Source organism: Elephantulus edwardii, unplaced genomic scaffold, assembly GCF_000299155.1.
Source record: "Elephantulus edwardii isolate Elephantulus edwardi_28Jun2011 unplaced genomic scaffold, EleEdw1.0 scaffold00075, whole genome shotgun sequence".
NCBI classification, from domain to species: domain Eukaryota; kingdom Metazoa; phylum Chordata; class Mammalia; order Macroscelidea; family Macroscelididae; genus Elephantulus; species Elephantulus edwardii.
This window is the reverse complement of record NW_006399825.1, coordinates 10,131,148-10,149,436: the sequence shown is the minus strand read 5'-3', so window position 1 is coordinate 10,149,436 and position 18,289 is coordinate 10,131,148.

The following is an 18,289-nucleotide window of genomic DNA, read 5'->3' as shown; positions in this document are numbered from 1 at the left end:
ACCGTCTCCGGTGTCAGTGGGTCCAAACTTCTCTGCTTTAGGGTCACATGCAGAGCTCTTTTTAAAAAAACTTCATTATTCATTTCATTGAAAATTTACAGAGATTTTGGATTTCCATTCATTCATTGTTGCACTTTTCTCCCCTCCCAACCCTTCCCCCCTCTTGGAAAAGTAAAAGAAAAATTCTTTCATTGTCTTACAATCCCTACCCCCACTCCACTATGCAGCCTTCACTCTAGACTCCTGTCATGACAAAAATACCTAATCACATATCCCTTTTAAACAGTTTTCTCCCTCATCTGTTTCAATATAGTATACATTATTTATCCCATCTTTCTCAATCATCCGCAACCCCAAGGTCAGTCCTGTTTTACAACAGTGGCACCATGCAGTATTTATCCTTTTGTGACTGAGATACTTCACTCAGCATAATGTCCTCCATGGTCACCCATTTTGAATAATATTGCATGAGTTCCTTGTTTTTCAAAGCAGCGTAGTAGTCTATTGTGTAAATATACCACAACTTCTCTATCCATTCGATTTTTGATGGGCACTTAGGTTGTTTCCAACTCCTTGCTATTGTGAACAAAGCTGCAATAAACATGGGTGTGTATATATCTGCTTGGGTGGCAGTTATGGTCTCTTTGGGTTATATTCCCAGTAGTGGAATTGCTGTGTCAAGTGGTATTTCTATTTGCAACTTTTTAAGAAAGCACCATACCGCCTTCCACAGTGGTTGTACCATTTTACACTTCCACCAACAGTGAATAAGGGTTCCAGTTTCTCCACAACCTCACCAGCATTTATTGTTTGCTATTCCATTAAATTTTGCTATTCTGACTGGGGTGGGTTGTTTTGATTTGTATTTCTCTTAGAGCTAGGGATTTTGAACATTTCTTCACGTGTTTGCTTGCCATTTGAATGTCTTCTTTGGTGAAGTATCTGTTCATATCCTGTGCCCCTTTTTCAATTGGGTTATTTACCTTTATCTTGTGGTAGAGCTCCTTGTTTTTCAATGCAGCGTAGTATTCCATTGTGTGAATATACCACAACTTCTCTTCCATTCGTTTGTTGGTTGGCACTTAGTTTGTTCCCAACTCCTTGCTATCGTGAACAAAGCCGCGATAAACATGGGTGTGCATATATCTCCTTGGATGTCAGTTATGGTCTCTTATATTCCCAGTAGTGGAATTGCTGGGTCAAATGGTATCTCTATTTGCAACTTTTTGGGAAGCTCTTAAACTTCCAAAATGCAGTCTCCACACACACACTGTTGGTAGAGTGCAGGCATCAGTCACTTCATAAATTCTTGAGGTAGTTCCAACATGCAAGCAATTTTGGGAAATACTACTGTATTATGAGAATTGTGATAATTACTGTAGTTAAAGAAGAGTAGGGATAATGGATGCATTGGTAAAGATCTTGACTACTAATTGAAAGGTTGATGGTTCAAACCCATCAGTGGCTCTCTGGATGTGAAGACCTGATGGTCTTTTTCCAGCAAGATCACAGCTTAGGAATCCCTGTGGGGCACTTCCTGTGCTGCAGGTTTGGTCCTGTTTGGAATTGACTTGATGGCACAAACATCAACAGCAACAAGGATAATGGTGCTGACGGTGGTACTGTCCGTCATTATTTCTTACTGATTACCAGCTATCAGATCGACTCAGTGGCACACAGCAGCAACTTATTTTACAAGCATGGCACTTCACAACAACAGTAACAACTTAGAGAGAGCTCTGTGGGCCTGGTGGATAGAAAGTGATGCTACCAAATCAAAGGTGGGTGATTTTAATCTGTGGCCCTCAGGCCTGGTTTTAATTGTTTTTGGTCAAACATTCTTCTAATTAGTATAGCACCGGGCTCTCCATTTGCTGTACATAGGTAACTCGTGGTTGCTGTGATGCTAAACACTGTGACACTGATGTGCCAAATGTGATAATGGTTACCCATGGTGGACAGTGTTTGGTGGTGCTTCCTGATTAAAACAAGCTTGGAAGCAGGAGTGGCATCCACTTCCATAATAGCTTGTTTCCAGAAACTCTGTGAACTTGGAAAAACAATGAAAGTTATACTAGTATTCAGGTCTTTCCTTCATAGAGTCGTTATGAGTCACCTATGACTTGATGGAACTTAACAACAACAACATAGTCATACTGAAGTAAGGTAGATTTTGATCCAAACTGAGTAGCCTCCTTACAAAAGAGGGGATAGAGGGTCAAACAAAAGAAGGTCATGTGATGATACATCTACAAGTCAAGGAACACCTGAGACTATCAGAAACTGGGAACACTGGTGGCTTAGTGGTACTCAATGCAAATCCACTAGCTAAAGATGGGCAATTTCCTCTTGTGAGATCTACTGCCTTTGAAAGCCCACTGGAGGGTCAACTATAGGTTGATTCTGATTCAGTGGTACATAACAACAACACTCAGAAACTGGGAGAGGCAAGAAAGGATGCATGGGAACATGACCCTACTGACAGAATGATTTCAGCTTCTAGATTTCAGAATTGTGAAGTGATACATTTCTGTTCTAAATGACCCTCAATGGTATTTTGTTATGGCAGTCCTAGGAAAGTAGTGAACTTAGAAAAAGACATTATTTCAAGATTTTTGCAGCTCTCCCAGATCCTTATTCTGCCCCTCTTTCTTTCTTAGGCCATCTAGGATCGTCTTTATGACAGAACCAGTCACAAAGTGGGGAATAGGCATAGAAAGGTTGGGTTATGCTAAAAAAATAAGGTCAAAACTGAGAAGTGGAAAGAGAGGAAACAAGGCAATGTATGTGGTGGCAATGAAGGAAGAGCTCTGAGGGATCAGCTAGAAGATACCTGGTGGGAGCAATTTTAAAGGGAATGATATCAGAAACGATGGGTTGTAAACAAAGAATATAGGATACCCCAGTAAGAATAGCAAAATTTAACAGAACAGGAAAGCAAAATTTAACAGAACAGGAAACAACAAATGCTGGCAAGCTTGTGGAGAAACTGGAACCCTTATTCACTGTTGGTGGGAGTGTGAAACTGTCCAACCACTGTGGAAGGCAGTATGGTGCTTTCTTAAAAAGTTGCAAATAGAGATACCATTTGACCCAGCAATTCCACTACTGGGAATATACCCAAAAAAAACATAACCACCACCCAAGAGGATATATACACATCCATGTTTATTGCAGCTTTGTTCACAATAGCAAGGAGTTGGAAACAACCTAAGTGCCCATCAAAAATCGAATGGATAGAGAAGCTATGGTATATTCACACAATGGACTACTACGCTGCATTGAAAAACAAGGAACTCATGCAATATTATTCAAAAGGGGTGAGCCTGGAGGACATTATGCTGAGTGAAATATCTCAGTCACAAAAAGACAAATACTGAATGGTGCCACTGTTGTAAAATGGGACTGACATAGGGATTCAGGAATTGGAAGACTAAGAAAGATAGATTATGTATACTGCATTGAAACAGAGGAGGGAGAGAACTGTTTAAAAGGTATATATGATTAGGTATTATTGTCATGACAGGATTCCAGGACGAAGGCTGCATAGTGGAGTGGAGTTGGGGGGAGGTGGATTATATAACGATGAAATTGTTTTTATTTTACTTTTCAAAGAGAAAAATGAACTGGAAGGGAGGAGTGGACAGGGATAAAACTGCAACAATGAATGAATGGAAATAAAAATATTTTTTTCTTAAAAAAAGAATATAGGCTACCATTTGCATATTTTAGAAGACTCAAAATGAATGGTTCAAATGGTTAAGCAGCCAATGACTCACCAGAATGTTGTTGTTATGTGCCTTCAAGTCAACTATGACTCATCACAACCCTGTAGACAATAGCTCTGAACCCTGACCTATCCTGAGCCAACTTCTGCCTCTGACACACTTACCTTCATTGCCACAGTCACTGTGTCAATTCAACTCATCCAGTGTCTTCCTCTCCTGCACTGACCCTCTGCCCTTACAAGCATGATGTCCTTCTCCAAGCCTGGCCCCTCCTGGCAACATTCCAGGAGCATGTGAGGCAGAGTTTCATAATCCTTGCCTCCAAGGAGCAACCTGGTTTCATCCTCTCTAGTACAGACCTGTTTGTTCTCCTGGCAGTCCATGGTATTATTAATACTCTTCTCCAGCACCACAACTCAAACACTGATTTTTCTTCTGTTAACTTTAGTCTTTGTCCAGCTCTCAGGTGCTTAGCAAGTAATTGAAAAGACTATGATTTGGATTAGATACACCTTAGTCTTTAGATTGACATTGTTGCTCCTTAGCACTCTGTAGAGATGACTGACAGCAGACATTTGCAAAGCAACATATCTTTTGATTTCTTGAGTACTGGTACCAAGAATGTTGATTGTGGACCTGAGCAAGATGAAATTATTAACAACTTCAATCTCTTCTTCATCTGTCATGATGTTATCAATTGGCCCAGTGGTGAGAATATTTGTTTTCTTGATGTTGAGCTTCAATACATATTAAAGGCTGTAGTCCTTGACCTTCTGCAGCAAGTGCTTCAGGTCCTCTTCAATGTTTCCTTGCTTTGTTGGTACAACTGCCTTCTGGTTTAAGCATAGATTTCATATGAGCACAACCAAGTGCTCTAGGATTATCATTCTTCTGAAGGTTATCCCAAATTTGTTGTGATCCACACAGTCAAATGCCTTTGCATAGTCCATAAAACACAATAGACATTCTTCTGGTACCCTCTGCTTTCAGCCAAGATCCATCTGACATTGGCAATGATATCCCTAGTACCATGGCCTCTTCTAAACCCACCTTGTATTTCTGGCAGCTCTCTGTCAATTTACTCTTCAATTGTTTTTGGATAATCTTCAGAATATTTTGTTTGTGTGTGACATTAGTGATATTGTTCAATAATTTCTACACTATGTTGGATCACCATTTTTGGAATGGAAATAAATATGCCTTGATAGTTAGCTAGGTAGTTGTCCTCCAGATTTCTTGGTACAATCCTGAGTACATCCAGAGCAGCATCTGATTATTGAAATATGTCAATTGGTATTCCATCAATTTCTGAGCCCTTAATTTTTTTGTCAAGTCCTTCAGAGCAACTTGAATTTCATCCTTTATCACCATTGCTTCTTGATCATCTACTGTTTTGTAAAATTCTTCTGTGTCAGCCAATTCTTTTTGGTACAGAGCTCTGTGGACTCCTTCCATCTTTGGATGCTTCCTGAATAACTCAATATTCTGCCCATATCATCTGTATGTATTGCAACTTGAAGCTTGATTTTGTTCTTCAGTTCCTTCAGCTTAAGAAATGGCAAGTGAGTTCTTAACTTAACCCAGAGGTTCTTTATAAGAAAAAATTTGACAACCTGCTTCACAAAAATCAGCCATTAAAAACCTATGACAAAAGTCCAGAATGAAGGTTGCATAGTGGAGTGTACTCGGGTTGGGAGTGGGGATTCTATACCAATGAAATAATTTTTCTTTTACTTTTCAAAGAGAAGAGTGAACTGAGGGGAGGGGTGAGCAGGGAGAAAAATGCAACAATGAATGTATGGGACTCGAAAATCCCTATAAATGTTCATTAAAATTAATTTTCTTTTTTAAAATTTTAATAATTTTAATGAACATCAGAGATTTTGGATTTCCATTCATTCATTGTTGCTCTTTTCTCCCTGCCCTGCCCTCCTCCCACCCCCCCAGTTCACTCCTGTCTTTGAAAAGTAAAAGAAAAATTAATTTTAAAAAATAAAAAAAAACTATCAAGCACAGTTTTACGCTACAACACACATGAATCACCCTGCAGCAGAATAGACTCAGTGTTAACCTATTAAAGAGACACTGAGGTCTGGAGGTTCTGTGATTAAGCACTTGGATGCTAACAGAAAGTTTGATGGTTCAAAGCTAAAACTTCATCTGTGGGAGAACGATTGGAAACAATTAGTTTCCATCAAAATATAAGCCTTGGAAACATGGGGTATTTCTATGGGGTTGCTTTGAGTCAGAATCAACTCAGTGGGAGTAGATTTGATTTTATAGAATCATAATTATAAAGATATAATTATGTACTGTTGTTGTTATGTGTCGTCAAGTTGGCTATTACTGATAGCAACCCTGTGAACAACAGCTCTGAACTTTGTCCTATCCTAAGCTAGTTTCATGATAATTGTATATTACTACTGTGTTAATATTGGGATGATGTTTCTGTATTGGTACACTGCACTGAGCCAGGGTCAATTGGGCAGTCTTGGGGTTTTGCCGTGTTTCCTGTCATATCCTCAAGGGCATGCTGGTTCTAAGAGACAGAATTATCAGTTGGGCAGTCTTGGGGTTTTGCAGTGGTTTCTGTCATATCCTCAAGGGCATGCTGGTTCTAAGGGACAGAATTATGTTTCAGACTCTTTGAGAAAGAGCCTGGTGGAGGCTGCCTTCAACAAGATGCTTGAATTATGAATGGGATAGGGAGTGTCCATAATTCTCTTACCACCATCTGGAACCCTCTCCTTTGCCGTGGCACAGCAGCTGTTTCCCAGAGGACAGCAAATGGAAGGAACACTTACATGTTGTGTACTTTTCCAAGACAATAAATGAGTGTAAATCAGTGGCAAGGTGATTTCAGGAGGCAGATAAAAATATTTCAGTCATGGAGAACAACGGCGATGCCCCTGTCATGTGAGGATGCAGGAAGTGACTCTTCTTTCCCCACTGTAATGGGCCTTCATTTTTCAAGGGTGCATTTAGCAGTATGAGACTGGAAAGCCATTTAGTTTTGAGTCAGTGGTACCACACAGATGTAATTACAAATATCAGTTTTCATTATTGTATTTGCAGATTTAAGTGACATATTTACATCCCGTCTGCATATGACCTTGATAAACAGCGTCAGCAAATTGGACTGGAAATTTTGAGGAACTGATGATCTTTCTGTGGCCTTCAATAGTGAGAATTCGCATCCGGGCACAGCAGCTCTCATTGTCCTTATGTTCTAGCTGCTTTCCGTCAGCGGTTCAGTTTGACAGCAAAGAATGCTGACAGCGCGGCTGAATTCCCTAAACTCTGGTTTTCTATCAGACCAAAAGATGACAAATGAGTTTTTCACTCCTGTTGATGAGCACATCACGAAAATGACACAATGGTGTAATTTTTCGCCCCAAGACATTGTGGGGGGGGGGAATGTATTGGAAATCACTGTTTCATGTTTTCATTCCCTTTCCACCTTCATCTGACCACAGTTGTCACTCAGAACTCTAAAGAGGAGCGAGAACGGGTGCTATTGTTGAGTGGCTTCTTTGGTGTGTGTCTATGACAAGGTCGTACCCGTGACAGTGCCGGGACATACTTTTCTTACTGTGAGAGGTTATCCCAGGAACGTTTTGCGGGCTGTTAACGGACATCCCTGGAATTAAATGTGACTCCCCAAATGGCACTACTTGAGGAGAAAACTTGACAGACACCTATCCAAAGGCATAACTACTACGATTTATGCACTTAGTAAAAACAATACTTGAGCTGTGTACACAGTTCTCTTCAATATTTGCAGTACTAGTCTTGACCCACTTCTCTGTCAATGAGGCCAAATTGACCTGTTAAGTTGTTTAAGTTGCTGTTCTTGGCAAGGTGATTATCAAGGGAAGAGGTTGTTGGGATGGGGGTGTAAGTGAGTGTGTGTGTGTGTGTGTGTGTGTGTGTGTGGTGGCACTGGCTTAGGTTATCCAATATCACCTACTGAAACACCATTCACCCAGATTTCAGGTTCTTCTTCAAGAAATCTCTGAGATAAGGCCCTGCCTTCATCCGTGAGGGTGGGGCCTGGCTTCTAAAGCCCAGATGCTCACAAGTCTCAGGGTTAATCTGATGGCAAGTCTGTGAGGTTTCTGCAATGTCAGTCAAAACAGTGAGCTTCTGTTAAGGATGATAGGAAAACTGGGAATGGATAATGGTGATGACTGAACGTAATTAATGTCATGTATTGTACATGGGAAGGATGGTGAAATAATACATATATACGTACACACACATACACCATGGTCATCTTAAAAATTGTGGTCAAGGCTGCTTTATAGAGCTGTATATTAAAGGCAATGGGTGGAGATTAAAAAGTGCTCATAATGAAAATTGCCTGTCCAGTAGTAGTGCTGCTAACCCAAAGGCAAGTGGTTCAAATCTACCTACTAGTCCGCGGGGAGGAAGATGAGTAGTCTCCTTCCTTGCAGTTTAGAGCCCCTGAAAACCCCATGGGAGAGTGAGCTCTGAGTTGATTCCCACTCACAGGCACATAGTAACAACAGCAAGACCAATACAGCCATACTATTTTTCCCTTTTTAACACTGATACTGATATCTGTTTCTTTGACCACGCAGAAGATGGTTCACTGGCTTGCTTGTATTTAAAGAGCTGCAGTTTTATACTCTGCATAAGACGTGGGAACTGAGTGCCCTGTCTCATAATTACTCTGATTATAAATGGGTAAGAGAGGCTTTATCTTATTGAAGCAGTTTTAATCATTCTCTCTTTGCTTTGCACAAACTTCTTGTTGCTAAGAGCCATCAAGTAGTAGGCGACTCATAGCTACCCTGTGAACGAAAGTCCTCAACACTTGCATGACTATCTCATAGAGTTTCTGGAGGCAAGCCATTTAGGAAGTAGATGCCTCTCCTGCTTCCAAGCTTCTTTTAATTGGGGAGTTCCACCAGACACTGTCAACCATGGGTAACCATTATTGCATTTGGCACATCAGTGTCACAGTGTTTAGCATCACAGCAACCAGGAGTGACCTCTGTACAGCAATGCACAGACCAGTGCTATACCACTTAGAAAAATGGTTCCTAAAGGGTTTGTTTTTAATAGGAGGCTAAATCACGTCATCTACCTCCCTTAGTGTATCAGAATTCTACCCTAATGCTCACCAGTCCCAGCCAACAGGCTTCTGTAGAACTCGGCTTCTGTACATGACTTTCAAACTGGATTCCAGCTGCATACTGCTGACCAAAAGCGTTTTTAAAGAGGAGGCCAAATAACATCATCAAACTTGGACAAATTTAGGTATTCTCGAAAACTACATGCATAAATGAAGTGCCATTACTGATACCTAGTGAGAAACTGAGAGGAGTAATGTAGATGGACTATTGAGGGGTATAGGTTCATCATAAGGGTTGTTTTTGCTATACACACTTTTCTACTGAGAGGTTAGGTGCAATATTTCTATTCTCATAAACCAGGCTGTCATCAGATAACTCAGTCTGCTTATTACTGATCAACCTATGTTGATTCTATTGCTAGTTTCTCACAAATCGGCTGTGGCATACAGCAACTCCATCATGTCCAACAGAATGAAACATTGTCTGATCCCAGGCCATTTCCCCATCAGTGGTGGGCTCAAGTCCATTTTTGTGGCCACTAAAAGACATTTTGTGGTGGGAAAGTCTGCTGTGAGGGACCTCTCCAAAGTGGTGAAGAGCAATGGTGTCACTCTGGAGACTAAGGTGCACCTGATACAGGCCATGGTCTTTGCAATCACTTCTTATGTGTCAGAGAGTTGGACAATGACTAGGGAGGATAGAAGGAGATTTGATGCCTTTGAACTGTGGTGCTGGAGAAGAGTATTGAATGTACCATGGACTGCCAAGAAAACAAACAGGTTCACCCTGGAGAGGGTTAAACCAGATTGCTCCTTGGAGGAAAGATTTCTGAGGCTTCATCTGACATAGTTTGGACATGTTGTAAGGAGGGGCAGGTCCTTCGAGAGGGACATCATGCTTGGGAGGGTGGAGGGACAGCGCAGGAGGGGAAGGCCCTCTATGAGGTGGATTGAGTCATTGACTGGGATAATCAGGGTGGGGGTATAAGATTGGCACAGGACAGAGCACGGTTTAGGGCTGTTGTACATAGGGTTACAATGAGTCACATGTGACTTGACAGCACATAACAACAACAACATGTGGAGTGGCATCCACTTCCTAAACAACATGCCTCTGGAAACTCTATGAACTTTGATAAATGATGATAGTTATAGAAAGGCTTCAAGCCTTTTGTTCATAGGGTCACTATGAGTCATGCTCGATTCAACAACAATCAACAACATGTGTTTTGAGTACCTTTCAACCTTGGAGTCTCATCTTCTAATACTATGTACACTATATTATTTTGTAATTCATCCAATTTTCATTGGCTAATTTTCAGAATATTACAACCTTCAATCTGGATTACATCTCAAGATCAAGAAACAAAAATTCCCCCTTACAGAACCAGTAGGCAGCATCATAGTAGATGGAGAAAAAGTTAAAGTTGTCAATTCTTTCATTTTACTTGGATTCATAATCAACACTCAAGGTAAAACAGTCAAGAAATCAAAAGTTGATAATTTGGGATAATCTGGGATAATTGGCTGTTACAGACTTCTCCAAAGTGCTGATAAAGAATAAGGAAGTCAATTTAAAGGCTAAGAGGTGCCTGATCCAAGCCAGAGTATTTTTCAGTTGCTTCCTATGGATCTGAAAGCTGGACAATAAGTATGAATGGCAGAAGTGAAGTCAATGTCTGTGAATTATGGGAAGAAAAGTACTGTCTATCTTGTAGACAACCAAAATAGCAAACAAATCTGTCATGGAGGAAATACAACAAGGGTTCTCATTACAGGTAAGAATAGTGAAGCTTTTGTTCACATACTTTGAGCATGTTTTCAGAAGGGGCCAGTCCTTGCTGAAAAAAAAAAAAACCATCATGCTGGGAAAGGTGGAAAGTCAGAGAAAGAAAGGAAGACCTTCGCCAAGATGGGTTGGCACAGTGACTGTGCCAGTTAGTGGAGCATGGAGGAGATCCTAAGGGCAGGGCCAGACAGGACAAGGTTCAGATGTCTTGTTCAAAGAGTGCTATGAGAGGTAGTTGACTTGATGACGCCTAACAGCAACAACAAACACCACCAGGACCACCTTAGAAACCAACTCCTAGCAACCTCCCATTGAGTTTCTGAGGCTGTAGATTTTACTTGGAGGAGAGGGATCATTTTACTCTCACAGAATAAAACTGGCTGATTCAAACTATTAACCAGTTGGTTAGTAGTGAGTGCAACATGCTACAAACTACATCGCCAGGGCTCCTTTTAGAAACTATACAGCCACGCTACTTCCAGTGTTATGATGCTAGTCTCTCTTTGAAATGTTTTTCTATTAGTTTTGCTTTCCCTGTAACATAGATTTATGGTTAGTTCCTCTATATAATCTTTCTCCCTCATTTGCTCTCTGGCTTTTAAATTTTCTCTTTGAAGCTTTGATCGCATTTTTCCTCCTGCTATTTTGTACAGTTTCTCCAAAGTAATATTATTTCTCATCATGCTGCTTTATTGGCCTCCCTATTTCTACTATTACTCAGTTCTACTTCATCTAGCCTCCTTCTCAGCACAAATATTAGCATCTCTAAGATCCATGTTTAAAACTTTATACTAATTCTATAGAAAGAAGATTTATAATCCCTAATCTATATAGCATATGTTCCTCCTGAACAATCCTTCCTTTCTTTAGAGATCTGTTAAGTATCTAAATAAAGTATTAATTTCCAAAAAGAAGGCATGATATCAGACATTCCCTCCTGAATATCTTGCCATTCTAAAATTGGAAGACCATTTTAGCTGCACAGACTACATAAACTGGTTTTCCTCAGTTTCTCAGATCTTAATTAAAGAGTGAAAATTAGCCCCTATAATCCTAATGATAATTTTTAATGCATACTGGAAATTTCTAGAATCATCTTCATGTTGTTTCTTCTCTTTGTTTTCAAGAATCAAATTTTTAGAGTTGGAACCAATGATATAGGGGAGACAAAATGTTATGTGAGCCAGCCAACCAGAAAGCAGTTACGGACAAAAGTGGAAAAGGCTGCCCATCCCTGGAAGCACCATAATTAGTGTTTTAGGTGCATGCATGATGTCAGAAAACAGGAACCAGAATGAGCATCACCCATGAAACTTTGAACTCTGCATGACATCCTCTCCGTGGCCCAGACTCCAGCGCCAAGGCCCAGATGAGGAAGTCTTAAGTACCACCTTACCTCAGTAGCATGTTGCCTCCTCCACTCCTTTCTAAGGAGGAAAGTCTGCCCCTTTTTTGGCAATGTAACTTTCCAATAAATCTATCTTTATTTTTTATCTTCACTTCTGCCTCCTCTTCTTCTCAGCCTCGCACTGTAACAAAAATCTTCAGCCCAAATTCTAGGCCTAGGTATTAATGCTTTGTGTGCCAAAGTCTTCTCTCCCAAGAATCCCTAAAATTGCAGTTCACTGTGCTACCTTGATTACTGTCCCCTCCTTTAATCTCTTCAGCCTGGCACAACCCTTTTGCTTGTGTAAGAAAAGGGAGTTGTGTTGTTGTTGAGTGCAAGCAAGTCAGAACCGGCACACAGCTGACCCTCCAGTGAGTTTCCAGAGGCTGTTAAATCTTACAGGAGAAGGTTGTTCATCCAAAAAGAAGGAACCAAGGCGTTAATCACATAATAACAAAATCACAAAAGAAATGGTTTGCAACTCAGTGCAAATTCCACGGGGGCAAAAATTTGACATTCTATAGAAGATAACTTCAAAGAGAGGAGTTGTGAACCAATGGCTGAAAAAGATACATTTTTTCATTTCTCCTTAAACTATTTAGCATCCAAAAAGAGAAAGAGAGAGACAGATAGGTGGAGGAGGGAATAGAGAGTGATGTTATGGAAAAGTCAGTGCAGAATATTAAAGAGCTTCTGAAAATACTTGAATTAATAATTGGTTTAAGGCTGAATAAAAGTTGAGATTTTTGTGTAAGCCTGATCTACTTACTAATATATTAGAACATTGTCATTTCTTTTCTGCCTTTAGGATAAAGGAAGGTGTTGTCATTTGTTCTGTTCCCACATAGGTGTCGTTATCATTTTTATTTAAGTGCTTAGAAGATAGAGTCATCAGGAAAAATCATGTGTGGCCATTTGTTCTATGTTCTCTATGACTTCAACACAGATCATTCTTGACACTCGGTAAATGCTTGTTATTAACAATTATATAAATACAGCCAATTAAAATAATGAGTATAATCTTTTGAGGAACACGGAACTAATTTTCAGCCATCTCTGACATCCTAATTTTGAAGTCACCTTCCCAACCCCAAATGTAAATGTGTTTAGGAGTGGGTGTGAGGTGTGGGAGGGCATTTGGGCCTAAAGGCAGATTTGCTATAAAAATCCTTTTCTTCATCTGCATACAAAAAGGCTCAGAATCTGCTATCACAATCTGAAGTCAGGTATTGCTATTTTGAATTATTATTATTCATTATCACAATGCATCATTGTTTTGCTTATTTCTGCTTTTATGGCCTAGTGAGAGAAATGAGTAAGGTAGAACACCTCCACCTTCCTGAAAATAGAAGAATGCAGGATACTTGAGCTTCTCCCATCTACCACATATCACTTTCCTGAACCCCTAAATGCTAGATATTCTCAGCAATGTACTAACCAGAAGTTTATTTCTTTAAAGGAAAAAAGATAATTGCATACAGAATCTAGATTGTTGCCCAAAATTTAATTATCAAAATTCAAGACTAGAGATTGTGCTGCTATTAAGGTATGATATGGTTCATTTAAATAATGTCAGTGCTAAAAGGAGGAAAATTTTACAGGATTTGAAGATTACAGGTATCATTTTGTCCTCTTAACAAAGAAGAAGGCATATTCAGCAACAGCTGTATCTTTTTCATTTTGCCCTCTACCATTCTGGGTTGTTTGCTTCTTTAGAGTGCTAGGTGAGACCCTCAGAGAAAGTAAGTTATAAAGTATCTCATAGGGAGATGGCAGAAGAAATAGGTTCCCAGGCGCTGCACTGACAACCTAACGACAGGTAGTTTGAACCCACCAGCTTCTCTGTGGGAGAAAGATGGGCAATCTCCTCCTGTGTGATTTACTCCCTCTAAAAACTCACTGGATGGGCAGTTGGTTCCAATTTCTGGGTACGTAACAACACATGGCTTAGTTTGACTCATGTTTCCAGGTAGCTACACCCTTCTTCCTCTTCCCAAAGGAAGCTATTTGTGTATAGAAGATAACACCTTGTATAATTCAGGAGATTCATTGCAGATACCTGCTTATTTCCTTAATTACATCTACAGGTGACTGGTGACTTGTCTTTCGTCTATCAAGGGACAACAATTTCAAATTCACAAAAGTAAAACATTGACTGAAACTTACTTTAAATGAATATGTTTGAGTAAATAAATTAATTCCAAGTAAAATTAGTTAATGAACTAATCAGGTAATGAATAAAAAAATGCAGTCTTGTGGAGAGGGCCTTGGGTATCTGAAATGGTGTTGTTGTTAGAAGCCATCTAGTCATCTAGTATGACTCAGTTACTCTGTCCTCAACAGATCTAACCCTGTCCTATCCTGTGACATCCTCACAAGCTCTGACTTACTTGAGGCCATTGCTGCACTATCAGTCTATCTGGTCTAGGGTCTTCCTCTCTTTCATTGACCCTCTACCTTTTCCAGCATGATATCCCTCTCCAAGGAATAAATATCCCCTCCTAACAACATACTCAAAATATGTGAGACAAAGCTTTATCATCTTACCTCCAAGGAGCACTCTGACTGTACCTTTTCTAAAACATATCTGCTTGGTTTGGGGGTTGTATTTTTGTGTTTTTTTGTGTGTGTGTTTTTGTGTTTTTGTGTGTTTTACAGTCCTTGGCATATTCAGTACTCTTCAACACCACAGCTCAATAGCATCAGTTATTCTTCTGTCATCCTTATTCGTTGTCCACCTTTCAGACATAGAGCAGGTAACTGAAAAGACTATGACCTGATTCAGGTACTCTTTAGTCCTCAAACTCGTATCATTCTTCCTCAATAATTTGGAGAGGCCGTTCACTGCATACTTTCCCGGTACAATATGTCTCCTGATATCCTTACTACAAACCAAGGGTATTGATTGTGGATCCAGTATTGATTATGGGTCCAAGTAAGATGAAGTCATTGATAGTTTCAATCTTACCTCTATCTATCATGGGTAAAAATTTTTGTTTACTCGATGTTGAGGTATAATCCATATTGAATGCTATCTTCTTTGATCTTCTGCAGTAAGCATTTCAAGTCCTTCTCACTTTTAGCAAGCAAGATTGTGTCATCTGCATAACATAGTTATTATTGATGAGTTTTTCTCTGATCCTGATGCCACATTCTTCTCTATAGAGATCAGCTTCTTGAATAATTTACTCAGCACACATTCTGAATAGGTATGGGCAGAGGGTAACCACCCTGACACACCCCTTTTTAAACTATGTAGTGTTTGCTTGCATTATTTGCACAACAGCCTCTAGATCTAGGTAGAGGTTTTGCATGAGCACAATCAAAGAGTTCCAGGATTCCCATTCTTCTCAATGTTAGCCATACTTTGTGATTATCCTCAAAGTCAAATGCCTTTTCTTAGCTAACAAAGCACAAAAATATATTCTTCTGATATTCTTCACTTTCAGTCAAGATCAATCTGACATCAGCAGTGATATTAAATCCATCTTGAACGTCTGGCAGTCCTTTATGTACTGGTCTAGCTGTTTTGAATGATCATAATCTTCAGGGTATTTTGCTTGCATGTGATATTAGTATTATTGTTTGATAATTTCCAGATTATGTTTGATCACCTTTCTTGAGAATGTAGACAAATAGAACTTATTCTACTCAGTTAGCTAAGTAGCTCTCTTTCAAATTTCCTGGCATAGACTGGTGAGCATGTCCAGGGCTGCATGTTGGTTGAAACATGTCAGTTGATATCCCATAGATTCCTGGGAACTTTTTATGTTTCTGCCAAAGTCTTCAGTACAGCTTGAACTTCATTACCATTGACTGTGGGCAGGGGGTCTCTTATTAATAGCCAATAAGCATTTGGTGGGCGTGCCTATATTTTAAAAAGTGGTAGAGCCCTTGGGCCTGTGGCACTCAGGCCTAGGGTTAATTAATTTTGGGATAAACAGTCTTTTAAGTGGTACAGCAGTGGTCTGTCGATTTGCTGTACTGAAGTAACTTGGAATTGCTGTGATGCTGAACACTGTGTCATGTTGTTTGTTGTTATGTGTCGTTGAGTTGCTTTCGACTCATAGCGACCCTATGTACAACAGCCCTAAACTCTTCTCAGTCCTGTGCCAATCGCACTGTTTCTGATACACGCATCCCGATTACCCCAGTCACTGAATCAATCCACCTCATAGAGGGCCTTCCCCTCTTGCGCTGTCCCTCCACCCTACCAAGCATGATGTCCCTCTCCAAGGACCAGTCCCTCCTTACAACATATCCAAAGTATGTTAGATGGAACCTCAGAATCCTTGCCTCCAAAGAGTCGCCCAGTTTAACCCTTTCCAGGATGAATCTCTTTGTTTTCCTAGCAGTTCATGGTACCTTCAATACTCTTCTCCAGTACCATTCCAGAACTGTGGCATAGGTGTGTCAAATACCATAATGGTTACCCATTGTGGACAGTGTTTGGTGGAGCTCCCAGATTGATTCAGGTTTGGAAGCAGGAGTGGCATCCACTTCTTAAACCACTTGCCTCAAAAACTCTATGAACATAGATAAATGATGATAGTTATAAAAAATAGGGTTCAGGTCTTTCATAGGGTCGTTATTGAGTCGTACTCGACTCGACAGCACTTTACAACAACAACTTGACCATACGGTGGTGGTTGTTGTATGCTATAGAGTCACAACTGACTTATAGTTGACCCTCCAGACTGTTTTCAGAACCAGTTAATCACACAGGAGATTGCCTGTCTTTCACCTGTTGAACTGCTGAAGAATTCAAACTGTGTGCCTTTGGAATTGCAGCAGTTTCTTACCAATAGGCCACCAGAGCTCCACATGTTGCTTCTTGACATATTTTAGTGCGGACAATTCTTTGTGATAACAGTGATTCTTTGTATTTCCTCCATCTTCGGTGCTTCCTGGTCATTCAAGATTTTGCACATAGCATCTTTCAGTTTTGCAACTCATGGCTTGAATTTGTTTCTCAGTTCCTTGTGCTTGAGAAATGCCAAGTGAGTTTTTCCATTTTTATTCTCCAGTTCCAGCTCTCTGCATATCACATTATAGCACTTCGCTTTGTCTTCTTGAGCTGCCCTCTGAAACCTGTTCAGCTCCTTTACTTAAAAATCTTTTCCTTTTGTTTTCAGTTTTCAGTGCTCTAGTGCAATTTTAAGAATCTCCAGTTTCATTATTCAGCATTGCACAGAGTATCTGAAATGGGAAGGGACAAAGTGAGAAGTGAATTCCACTGAGTTAGAAGAGCAAAAAGAGCCCTGAAAGGGGAAAGGTGTGAAAAGATGGGCCCCCAGACTAGCAGTTTAAAAGTAAAATCAGTCTTTCTTGTTCTGAGCAGGACAAGGACAAACAGCTCTCTGAGAAGGCAGTTTTGCCCCATTATTAAATCCAGGCCTGTCTGTTTTGCCTGATTTATAATGAGTTCATTTCATTTTTAATACAGACACTTTATTATAAAAGTGCTTTGCTCCCAGGAGGCTATTGAGGAGTCACTGTATTCCCCGTGCTTGTGAATCTTCATCTTTGGTGAGAATGTGACCTTTAGAGATAGCCAAAATCACTGAGAGCCAAGCAGGTTGATGAGGAGGGAAACCCCCACTGGGTAATATGGCATAGGGACAGAACACAGAGAGACCAGAAAGCAGGAAGGCCCATAAATGAGTGTCGAAAAATGGTTTGAGAAGGCACCAACGTGTTTGGTGCAGGATCGCCAGAGTAAATGGCACACCTTCCCAGGTGACTTCTGTGCAGAAGAAACTTCTAACAAATGTCAGCTTTTTGATACATTTATATGAAAACAAAACCCACATTCTCATGAAATTTAATACACATTTAATATGTGGGGGGTTTGCATAAGGAGTACATTTTTTAACATAAAGAATATTTTCATGATACCTACTCTCAAGGGAAAATCTCCCCATTGGGGTGGGTTAATAAAGAAGTATCAGTGGCACAATGATTAATGAAAAGCTGGTGGTTCAAACCCCACTGTTCCTGGGGTAAAACTGTCCATCTGTTACCATAAAGATTACAGGTTTGGGCGAGCTCTGGTGGCCTAGTGGCAAGAAGGTGTACTGCAATCCCAGAGGTGCACGGTTCAAATCCACCAGATGCTCTGCTGGAGAAGGAGGAACAATCTCCTCCTGTACCAGTCAGATCTGATTTGATGGTACACACAAAAAATAATAAAACTAAAAAAAAAAGATTACAGGTTTGAAAACCCAGTGGGGTAATCCTACTCTCTCAATTATCATTATTGTCACATGCTATTGTTATTAGTT